This window comes from Lynx canadensis, chromosome E3 (genome assembly GCF_007474595.2).
Source record: "Lynx canadensis isolate LIC74 chromosome E3, mLynCan4.pri.v2, whole genome shotgun sequence".
Classification (NCBI taxonomy): Eukaryota; Metazoa; Chordata; class Mammalia; order Carnivora; family Felidae; genus Lynx; species Lynx canadensis.
Window position 1 is genome coordinate 19991700 of NC_044318.1, and position 12604 is coordinate 20004303.

Below are 12604 nucleotides of genomic sequence, written 5' to 3' on the forward strand. Positions count from 1 at the left end.
GGCCTCACCTCTGTTCAAAAGAGGGTCTAGAACAAGATCCTGCTTCTTTAAGAGGCCCTTGCCTCCCAGAATTCCATGACCGAGACCCACAGGCCACCCTTGGAGAAAAGACTGCTCTAGAGGCGCCTCGCTGGCTCAGTCGGTAGAATGTGCAACTCTAGATCTGGGGGTCATGAGTTTGAGCCCCACATTGGGCATGGAGCCTACTTAAAATAAATTAAAAAAAAAAAAAAAAAAAAAAAGACCGCTGTAGAGAAGCTGAATCTTCAGTTCCTAAAAGGATCATTTCTGAGCTACACAGCCTTACTGAAACAAGTTTGTCACAAATCCAGGAACGTGATTCAATACTACACACACAAATAGTTAACAACTGAGTACTCCTTCCTTCAGGCATCTCATTTTTACTTTAAAAAGAAACAAAGTATTTTCACAGCTTTCTCCCACTCATGCTTTCCAATTATCATTAACTATGTAGACCTTTCCAGAAAGCCGACCTGGCGGCCATCAATCGGCAGAGGAACAGCCTGAGTTGCTCGAGCCTCAGTTGCCAGATCACGGTACTTTCCGAGGACTCCTCTGCAGTCCAAAGGGGCAGCACTGTTGCTGTACGTAATACCCAGAATGATGGCAATCGAGGTGCCATAGTGGGACTTCCTGGTTCAAACAGTGATTTAAGTCGAGTCATTTGACACCCCTGCCCAATTCCCATTGAAACGAACAAGGAAACTCTTATTATTTTTGAGTGTTTATTTATTTATTTTGAGAGAGAGAGAGAGAGAGAGAGAGCATGCAAGCAGGGAAAGGGTAGACAGAGAGAAGGAGAGAAAGAATACCAAACAGGCTCCATGCCGACAGCACAGAGCCCGACGTGGGGCTCAGTCCCACAAACTGCAAGATTATGACCTGAGCCAAAATCCAGAGTCAGACGCCCGACCGACTGAGCCACCCGGGTGCCCTCGAACAAGGAAACTTTTAAAGGGACAAGAAAAAAGTCTTTTTCAGCCCTGAACATTGGGGGAGCTGGGGAGAAAGGCAGACCATCAATGAACCAGAACTGTAACGCCTTTTAATAAGACATATCGCAGAATGGAAGGCTGCATGATCTTGCCTCTGAATGAGTCTAATGCACGAGAAGGAAAAGCCGTTTGGCGGGCAAGTTGATAGGACCCCCGAGAAGGACCTTCAAACGCTGCTAAGCTCAGAGCAGCACCAGCTGCATGAGGCACGGTGGTGCACGCTTCCAGCCCACGCTTGGGCCATGGCATGTCAAGTAAAAGCCGGCATTGCCACAGAGGATTCCAACACCAGTTGTCGCCGCGGTGCCCTGCATAACTCAGAGATGCCAATGGGAATGGCTCACTCATCAGTTTCTGCAGGAAATCAGAACTCTGACCTAACTCAGATACCTCCCTGGTGTGCAGGGGCAGGGCCTGGAGATGAGGTCGAGGCCCCAGCTTTCAGAGGAGGCCACCTTTAAATTCCATGAACAAGTCCTGCAAGCGGCGGGCCAAAATCTGCCATCCCAGCCCTTGCTTGGCATACGTGGTGCCAGGCATTGCTGAAGCGCCAAACATATGTAGTCATGCCAGTTAGGGAAGTGGAGCAGGGCCCAGCTGACCAGCAGCTCAAGCAACCAGCCTCAGAAAGAACTCCAACAGTCAGCCTCGCAGACCGCCCCAGCTTCACCCTAACTCCTATTCGCCAATAGCCTTGTCCCTCCTCTAGCAAAATACCACCACGAGATTGTGTAACTTCCGCCTCATCTTCTCTGGCCAGAGCTCTGAAATCTCTGCCTTCTGTAAGTAGAAGTGTACACAGAGAAAAGCCCTCAAGGCCTCTTAAAACACTCAAAGTTCAAAAGAAGAGATTCAGAGCAAATAAGTCCTTTTACAAAACGGAATTTTTTAAAAAATGTAACAGAAGAGAAAAACTTAATTTCAAAACCCGAAGGTGGGCCGTTAGCAGGTATGAGAACGTTAGTAACAGCTCAATGGTATAGGAAAACCAACTGTGTACATCTTTTCTCAGCAACTTGTTCAGTGACCTCACACTGGTCATTTGAAATGAAAACTCGAATACAACACAAAGAAATGCAAACAATACAAACCGGGGCTTTGTGTGTGTGGGGGGGCGGGGGGCTGTCAAACACTTATGAGCGAGCACAGCACTGCAACAGCCACAAAAATAATAAAGCAAATGTAAAAACAAAGCAAGTGTTAACTTTGGGAAAAACAAAAAGCCCATCAGAAAAAATCATACTGCATTACTATGCTTAGCTGCAAATAATTGATTGGATATAATAATGTAAATACCAAACAGTAATATATCCAAAAATTGTACTCTAAGTGCATTGCAAGCATAAGGGAGTAGAAGCAAAGAGGGAAATCATACACTAAAGCGTGTGTGATCTCACACTAATCACACACATGAGCACTAAGCCCTCATTTTTCATGACAGGGGGCCAATAGGTAATAACTAAAACTTGATGACTTGAAGGATAGCTGTTTATATATTATCTATACATGTAGACATGAGTAAATGCCAAAATAAACAGAAATTTGAAAACAGCTTCCTCTGGGGTTAGAGAGTCTCAAGTGGGAGAGTGGGATTACTAGAGAGAAGATCCACTGTAATAAGCCTTTTACTATTATATTTGACTTTTTAGACTATATGCATACTTAATTTCAAAGTTTAAAAAATAGTACGTTAGTTACATTTTTTAGTGACATGCTTGACATGGTTTCAAGTGAAGCCTAACTCTAACTGAAAACAATGAGTCCAACTGCCAGTCTGCACAAAACTATACAAGAATACAAAAGTGTAAAAACTACAAAGCAAATCAATATATTTATTATCCTTTTTTTCATTTTACCAACTAGACCCTTTGCTTTCGATTTAGAGGTACTTCACCTAATAAGTTATCTGGAGACTGAAATATATGTGGAACATATTATATGAAAATGTTAACATACTGCTTAAAAATAAGTTTACACTATGTTTCCTGCCTTTATGGACACTCAGCCATATATTACATTGATAAAATTAATTTTAGAAAGAGATCCAATATCTCTTCTTAATCAGATTTATTTCTGGGCTTTCTAGTCTGTTCCATTTATGTATCTTTTTTATGCCAATACCATACTATTTTGATGACTACTGCTTTGTAATATACAGCTGACCCCTGAACTACATAGGAGTTAGGGGTGTTGACCATGTGCAGTGAACAATTGGCACGTAACTTTTAACTCCCTGAAAATTTAACTACTAGTAGCTACTGTTGACCAGAAGCATCACTGAGAACATAAATAGTTGGTTAACATGTACTATATGTTATGTGCATTATTTAATGTATTCTTACAATAAAGAAAGTTAGAAAATATAATTACTTTTTAAATTCTTTTAATGTTTATTTACTTTTGAGAGAAAGAGAGAGAGAGAGAGTGTGTGTGCGCGCGCGCGCAGGTAAGGGACAGAGAGAGGGAGACAGAATCCAAACCAGGCTTCAGACTCTGAGCTGTTAGCGCAGAGCCCAATGCAGGGCTCGAACTCACGAACTGCAAGACCATGACCTGAGTCGAAGTTGGACGCTTAACCGACTGAGCCAGCCAGGCAGCCCTAGAAAGAAAATGTTATAAGCAAATTGTATGGAAGAGAAAATACATCTACAGTATTGTACTGTAAAAAATCTGCATATAAGTGGGCCCATGCAATTCAAACCCACGTTGTTCAAGGATCAAGGAGTTTGAAATCGGGAAGTGTGACGCCTCCAGCCTTGTTCTTCTAGCTCAGGATTGCTTTTGCTGTTTCAGTCGTTTGTGGTTCCATGTGGGTTTTACAATTATTTTCTTTTTTTGTGAAGAATGCCATTAGAATTTTGATAGGAACTGTACTGAAACTGTAGACAGCTTTGGGTAGTATGGAGGTTTTAATAACATTAAGTCGTCTAAACCATGAATACAGGCTATCTGGGAAGATTACTTTTCGTGACGAATCATGAGTCTGGAATGTAACATACAAACTGGGGTGGCTCCTTCACACAAAGATACCCCCATTGCTCTATGCTATCCCCACCTTAATTTTAGGGAACCACCATGGTCCCTACCTCCCCCAATATGTGCTCCAAATGACTCGATCTTTCTCATCACTGTGTCTGGTCCAAGGCTCAGCCCTTTCTATGCTGAACTGTTTGGGAGTGTTCATCTTTACCAGAGAATTTGCCAGTAGAATTTTTACCCAGGGAAAGTCTAGCAATTACTCAGAATACTGGCCACGGTGCCCATTCAAAGAGTATATTAGCCACAGAAACTTGGTTTTTACTGAGATGTGATTTTTTTTTAAGTTTACTTATTTATTTTGAGAGAGACAGGGAGAGTGTGACTAGGGGAGGGGCAGAGAGAGAGGGAGAATCCCGAGCAGGCTCCTCGAGATCAGTGCACAGAATCTGATGCAGGGCTCAATCTCACAATCTGAACCGCGAGATCGTGACCTGAGCCGAAATCAAGAGTTGGACACTCAACCGACTGAGCCACCCCGGCGCCCCTGAGATGTGATTTTTGATCAGATTTTAAAAATTCATGAATAAAGCAAAGAGGGAGAGCAATATGTTAAGCTTATCAAGGCACCTAGAGACAACACAAGCCAACGATTAAACATAATACTTGCTAAATCACATTGTTTTCAATCAGACATTTTGCTCCACAGACCTAAACTTTTTGTGTACAGGTCTTTTTTCTGCTTCGTCAGAGCCTTCTTTGTGTCCAATGTTCTGTGCTTGAAAACACACTTGAATGTTTCCTGTCTGTAACTGGGAAAACAATACAAAGCAGGAAAGCACTTCCGGCTCACCATTTTACTCTGGGGTTTGTTTTTTCCTATGCAAGCCACCGTGCAATCTCACTAGTCATTCAAACAAGGCTTACTTACATAGGGCAGGATTTTTAAATTTATTACTTATTGGTAAAGCATTAACTTTTTCCCTTGTAATCCCCAAAACCTACAAGCAGCAGGGCTGTGCAGGCCTTGATGTCTTCCCCGGTTCCCTTGACTGGTTGTGGTAATGGCCGCCTTTCAGTCGTGCCTAACGGGAGTCTCAGTCTTACTGGGCCAGAAGAAAATGGAAACGCCCCCAACCTGAAGCAGTTCAACTTACCCGGAAAGACACAGATGCTTACACTAGGACACAGGGTCAAAGGAAAATCTCCAACTGGCGTGACAATTTCCAACTCTAATTGTGGACTGATTTCTGGAGAAGTTTCTGCCATCGGTACACTCAAATGCCCAACGCCACTAATGTGAAACACCACCCTGTTTCCCAGGATACAGACTACTGCTCGTGGGCCGCGTCCACCTGCATAACGCACGTATTATGGGACCGTGGAAATAAATGCTCAAGTCCACACCTTCAATGCATGCTGTGATCTGCCAAGCACTGTGCATGACTGACCTCTTCCCTGCGAGCCAGAGAGATCCACGGGGGCAGAGACCAAGTCTATCTCGGCCATCACTGCCCCCTTCCCCGGAGCACCCGGCTTGCCATGGCCACCTGCCTGCCACACCATTGTGGGTGGTTCGTAAATACACACTGAATGCATTAATGAAAAAGCAAATGGCTGTCCCAACAATAGAGAATGGTTTGAAAAAAAGGTCTTTCTAGATTTCAACAGAGGTAGCAAGAAAAAAATTCAATAGCAGTAGGCAGAAAAGCAGACATGTGTGTAGAATTGCCTTCCACAGTAAAATCCACAGCGACTAAAATTAAAACATGATAGTGCCTTCCAAAGCTAATGTTGTTGTTTTTTTTTTAATGAAAAAAATACAGCAAGTAAACTACCCATATTACCAGGGGTCAGCAAACTGTGGCCCACAGATCCAATCTAGCTCACTGCCTATTTTTGTATGGCAAGCTAATGGTTTTTACTTTAAAATGGCTGGGGGTGGGGGAAAGAAACTCAGAAGAGGAACATACGTACGATGAGCAAGGACGATACGAAATTCAAGTTCCGGTGTGCACAAATCAAGTGTGACTGGAGCACAGCCAGGCTGATACGTTTCTGCATCATCTATGGCTGCTTTCACACCACAACGGCAGGGTGGCGTTACTGCGACAGAGACCAGACGGCCTGTGGAGCTCAAAATATTTACTCTCTGGCTGCTTACCAACCAGGGTGCCAACCCCAGCTGCACACCAGTGATCCTCACGGGGTGTGGTGCAAACCTCGCAAGGAGGCTTTCTGGAGTCACTTTGAGGACTGGTACGTGAAGCCAGTCTGGAGGCGTGTAGCCGGCCTTCTCCGAAGTCCCGCCTCATGTTTGAGAAGCTGCTGCTAAAATGAACGGGGCGGCTGACTCTGATGATACAGTCCAAATGTGAGGCACAACCCGATGCTGGTGACGTTGGTGACAGGCGGAAATCAGAAGTGATGTCTCTCCTCCCCCTACCCACCTCCACCCACTCCCCTCCCCAAAACCCACTGAAATATTGTAACTATTGTTCTCTTCCCAATCCTTACCGACACACCAACGTCAGGACAAGTTCTAAATAAATACAACTGCCTGGGTCAGGCTTCGGCAAACGTTTTCCGGAAAGGCCAGATCGTAAATATTTCGGGCTTGCAGGCCACACCATTGCTGCTGCAACTACTCCGCTCCGCCGCTGAGACACAGAGGTTGTCACAGACAACATACAGACGAATGGACCTGGCCATGTTCCAATAACCGTGACTTCTGGCCGCTGAAATGTGAGTTCACATAACTTTCCTAAGTCACAAAATATTCTCCTGATTTTTTCGCCAAACATTTAAACCTGCATAGTTTGCTGACCTCTGATCTGTGTACCGGTTCAGTGTGGTTTCCCAAGAAGCTTCGATCTTTTCTAATCACTCCCAATTCTTCTTACTTTGAAGGGGGATGTCTGCGCGTTCCCAACTTGCTCTTCTGAAGGCAAGCGGCGCCGCTAGCTTTTTGGGATTTCACCAGCTCTGAGCCACTCTCAGCCCGAGAGCAAAAGCTCACCTTTTACCACTCAGTCCCTCTCTCCCCAGGGATGGCAAACACACGACCCGAGAGCCAACACGAACTTCAAACATCAGTGCCTTCCCACTGCCCCAAGATTCTGGTGTTGACGGCTTTGGTTGACGAATCCACACAAGAGCTCATAATTCTGTTGGTTTTTCACTTAAACAATCACACTTGGGTGTATCAAAAAAAAAAGGGGGGGAGACATGGAGGGAATTTTTAATAAACTGATTTGAAATGCTGGTTACCTGCAAGTATTTAAGTGCATGTTTGAGAAAGAATATAAACTATGACCAATTGAGGCATCTCAATATGGTCTACAGGGCAAAGACATACATGGTCACCGACTGCAATGAAATTTATATTTGCAGGGAAATGACAGCGGCCAGATGCATTCTGCTGGGAACCAGATTTTGAGCAACGCTGTCCTCTCCTGGTACAAGCCTTTACAAAACCCACTTGAGCCTCTGTGCCCAGTCTGGACACACTCATCTGATTTCACAGTGAGCCAGGGAACTACTGGGTGAGTTTTTCCTGTTCTGTCTCATTAGATTAGCTGTCTTCTTAAATTTCTGGGCAGTGATCTGAAGTCTACCTAATGGGATTTTAAAAGTAAAGGAACCCTATGACACTTTATAAATGAAACAATTTGTTACACATTCCAAAAGTAGTTTTAAAAGACTTAAAAGAGGGTTTATAGACTTCTAAAGGGAAAGTATGGGAAAAGAAAAACAGAAGACCCCCCCCCCGGCATAACACTGAAAAGAAAAAAGGTATTTTTCAGAGGGAAAATGATCAAAGTATTTTGGTAATAGGATGGGTGAAATATACCTAATACCTATTTGTATATACCTAACACATACACCTACGTACATATTTGCCTTCATATTTATAGCTTTCCTAAGATTAATACCGTTTACTTTTTACCTTAAACAACGATAACAAAACCCTGATGGCCCTTAACTGAATCTCTATATTATTATTTGAATTCCAGTCAATAAGACGAAAGGTTTTATTCTCAGATAAACGGAATTGGGTTTTATTGTCTTCCTACGCACGTAAGCTTATCCCACAGCTTTTTGTTTGGTCAGTTGGCCTTTTTCCCCCTCTGGCACACGAAATGGAATCTATTTGCTGTCCCTGCTGTAACCATGTGCTCCACCAACAATTTCTGCTCGTGGCAAAGTCGGAAGGAAGCTCGCTGCCGGGGACACTGTGCAAGTCCCTGCAGCGGTCTCCCCAGGGGAGTCATTTAGATAGTAAACCTGCTTGGGCCTGAGGGCAGCTCAGTTTGACATTTCAAAATGTACTGAAGCAGGCAGAAATATGTGAGACATATTTTGTAAAGGATCTCAATGCGGACAAAGCATGTGGAGCTAAATCCTATCGGGGAGGGGGGGCGGTTCTGGGATGGGGGATTCAGTTTACTGCCACAGCCGGGCAAGAAGTCAGGCGGAGGCGAAAGGCCATACACAAAAAAATGTAAAGCAGAAGTGCCAAAGGCAAGGCCACACGAATTCAGGGCTCGGCTCTGACTCAGTGCCACCGGCAGGGAGGCACTCCGCATCTTAAGACAGGTTGTGCAAGCTCTTTTCCAAATGCTTCTCCCTAAGTCAGCACATTTGGACTTTGAAAAGCACGTTCCCATAAAAATCGGGTAATAAATGATCATTAAGTTCTCAGTCCAGGACCCATTGTGCTTACGGCTTATCTGAAGTGCCCATTACGCTTACAGCTTATCTAAAAGGCAGCCCTTGTAGGCGCCTATTGATTTCTCTGAGCCACTGTGAATCTAGGCAACAGTAGTAAAAAAAAAAAAAAGAAAAATCCAAGAGGTAACAGCGATTCTCAACCATAGCTACACATTATAATCCTGGGGGCTTTAAAAATACTACAGGTGATTCCATTTTTTTTTTTTTTAATATTTATTTTTGAGAGACAGAGAGACAGAACACGAGCAGGGGAGGGGCAGAGAGAGAGGGAGACACAGGATCCGAAGCAGGCTCCAGGCTCTGATCTGTCAGCACAGAGCCCGACGGGGGGCTCGATCTCACTAACGGTGAGAGTGTGACCCGAGCCAAAGTTGGAGTTTAACTGACTGAGTCACCCAGCCACCCCCAGATGATTCCATTTTTATGAAATGGTCAGAAAAAGTAAATCTACACAGGCAGAAAGCAGATTAGTGTTAACTGAGGGCAGGGGTGGAACTGAGCACTGACTCTAAAATGGCCTAAGGGATCTCATCGGGGTGAGAGAACTTTTGTAAAATCAGACTGTGGTGACGGTCACACGATGCTGTCGGTTTGCTAAGAAATCACTGAGTTTTGGGGGCGCCTGGGTGGCTCAGTCAGTTAAGCATCTGATTGCGTTCGGCTCAGGTCATGATCTCGCAGTTCGTGAGCTCAAGCCCCACATCAGGCTCCATGCTGACAGCTCAGAGCCTGGAGCCTGCTTCAGATTCTGTGTCTTCCTCTCTCTCTGTTCCTCCCCTGCTTGCACGCTGTCTGTCTGTCTGTCTGTCTCTCAAAAATAAACATAAACATTAAAAAAGGAAAAGAAAGAAAGAAATCACCGAGTGTTGCACTTAAAACGTGCGAATTCTATGACATCCCAAGGTGGTTTCAGAAAGATTAATACCCGGACCCCAAGCCGGAATGACCGAATGGAAACTCTGGGGGGTAGGGCCGGGCATTCTGTTGTAAAGCTTCCCCGGCCATTCCAAAGCACAGCGAGGGTTGAGAACCCCCGAGGGAGAAGGGTCAGAGGACCGAAGCTGGCAGGTGGCGCGGTAACCACCAGGACACGACAGAAAGAGGGTCCAGCAGTAAATGGCTGGCAGTAGCAAAAACAGAGGTGCTCCCATAGAACGGGCCGCGGCCACACCCTTGCTGGGTCAGTACTGCCTGGAACATGGTCTGATGTGTGTGACTCACAACCGAGCTCACGCTCCTGCCTTTGCAGGCTGAAAGATAAGAACCCGAGGGCTGGCGGACTCTAAGGTTCACCGCAGGCAAAGAAGGAGACGGAATGCGGTACGAGCTGAGTCAGGGCTCTGGGGTCAGACAGATCTGACTTGGGAGTCCCAGTGCTGTTGCTTGGTCCCTGCAAATATGAGTGCCCATGCCTTCCACAGTCAAATGGGAATGATGGTCATGATAATGCCACCACCACAGTGATCCTTTAGCGATGCCATTCATCTCCTTCAGCTCATTAATGTGGTCCCGGGTCTCCGAGGGTTCACGGAGCGTCAGCTGTCCGGAGCAGTACGACAGATGACCGCCACCTTCAGATAACTCCCAAGCTAAGTCTTATCTGTGGAAGGCTTCTGCAGTGACCAAGCGTTCTAGCTTCTCCCAGAAGTTACGGCCGAGTGCAGGCCACACAAAGATAAAACCACAACAGAAGCGGGCAGCCCGTTCAACTACAACAAAGAGTTGGTTGTGGTCACACTGCGTGGGCTGGAGGCCCCCAAACAGAATCACAGGCATGTAACGCACAGAAACTCAGAGACCTAGTATGTGGTGAGTTAGCAAAAACCCTTCATCAAAGGATCAACGTCTCAGTCCTCTGTGCCTGACGCCGCTGGGAATGAGGCTATAAAAATGCCAGCCCTGGTGGTTCTCAGGTGTGCCTTCCCAGAGGGCCAAAGAACTCTCTGGACAGAAACCATCTTAGGATGACCTTGCTATGAGATGTGTAGATCTTCATTCATTCAGCCGGTATTCGTGGAGCCCTCTCTAAATGTCAAGAACTGGGGAGGCTAGAAGGAGAGAAATGAGCCGCAGTCCCCACCCTTGGGAGCTAAAAGGAAAGACAGAAATGTAAAGAACCAACTTTGTTCCGAGTTTCTGGGAGCAGAGAGAGAAGCAGAATGGATTGTGTGGCCAGGGAAGGCTTTACAGGGAAGCAGCCTAAGCAGACCCCAACAGTATGGGAGACGGAATGCGCAAAGGGTCCTACACTGGGGCACAGAAGAAGAGGAGAGGGGGGCCTGGCTGAAAAGAACCAAGAACCAGGAACTAAGGGGCAACAGGGAGCCATTGATGGTTTCTCTGTCCTGGAGTGGCATCTGACTTGAGTTTCAGAATGAAAATTCTGACACTGGAGGACAGGCCAAAGGTAGGAGAGCATTTGAGGGCCTCTGCAGTTATTCAGGCAGTGAACAAGAACACAGGCAGGAAGCCCTCCCAGTCTGATCTGGGCCAATGCCATGCTGCTATTTTAAAAGAAATGGTAGGACTGACTCACTGACTATAAACTATCAACTTGAAAAACGCTTTAAAAAGTTCAAGAAAAACCTATAAAATGTGGAGGTCTCTCTCATCAGGAAAAAAATCAGAATAGAAACTAGAATTCATGGACCATAACTCAGGTAATCAACCAGCTTTCCAATACTAGATTAAGCTTGCATTCGTACATTCCTCTCTGTTATGAAAGCACTTTTGCATAATTATTTCATTTTATTCTCTTACACATACCTTTATGGGGCAATTTTTATCCCTATCTCACGGGTGTGGAAACTGGGGCAGCCACCTGTTAAATAAATGACATGGGAACCGAAGCCTCTGGACCCTCAGGAAGAGCAGTTTTAAGGTCCCTGACCAAAGCGGACTCTCTCCTCATTTGTTTTCACGCCAGATTCTGGTCCCAGCTCCACCACAAACTAACCATATGCTCTAAAAATACAACTCGTGACATTCCTGTACCTCACTTTATTTACATTTGCATCAACCATCTCATGCAACTTTTAAGAGATTGCAACAAAACAGAATATTTGTGAGAAAAGAGAATATTTGAAACCTTCAGAGCTGTGCTTTGCAAATGTACGGTCGTATCTCTATAAACAACAATAAATGCTACATATTTTTCAAGGCACGCAAGGCAAAGGATTTGGAGTAACTGTGGATCCTCTAAGTGTTGAGGAGGAGAACACATTGCAGATGTAGCCCAGAAAGTTCCATGATCAGCGTGGTGCAGAAAATGAAGGGAAAAAATGTTCACCTGGAAAACTGGGGTGAGGCTCTTTTGCTGGATGACGACGAGATTCTGGGTGGAGAACACCATAAATCTTCACTTGCCCTTTTTTAAAGGTCAAAGAAAAGAGTGTTCCAACACCGTGGCTTGATGGAGGGAAGGACGCTATTGATGACTCAAAACAGAATGCGAGTTTTTTTTTTTACCCTTAAAAAGCGGCTTTTCCTCCAAAGGATATTCAGAATGATGAAATGGTCCCTGAGTGGAACAGTACGGCCCATCGCTGCATTCGACCCCACAGGTGTCATGCATACTTTGCCACTAACCTTTTCATTCAGTTAGTCACTGAGCAAATATGTGTTGGAGTCCCTTCCATGAGCCATCGCGAGTAAGAGTCACGGCCCCTGTGCTGACTGGGCGCAAGGGCTGTCAAGGAAAGTAAGCGATTATGCTCCAGCGCAGTGAGTGAGGCACAGGGCCTCCGAGAGGAGAGGGCTGTCGTCACCACCATCACAGCTAACTAACGTTTACTGAGCTCATACTACGTGCTTGGCACTGGTCCAGGTGCTTCGTAAGAGTTAATCCCCTTGACATTTGCGGTAACATCCAGGGGGTA

At 45.4% G+C, this 12604-nt stretch overlaps 1 protein-coding gene across 3 annotated transcripts in view; it reads right to left on the reverse strand.

The window, feature by feature from the left end:
- ARHGAP17 (Rho GTPase activating protein 17) overlaps nt 1-12604 on the reverse strand; it is an 88798-nt gene that overhangs the window by 55066 nt on the left and 21128 nt on the right. The window lies entirely within an intron of this gene.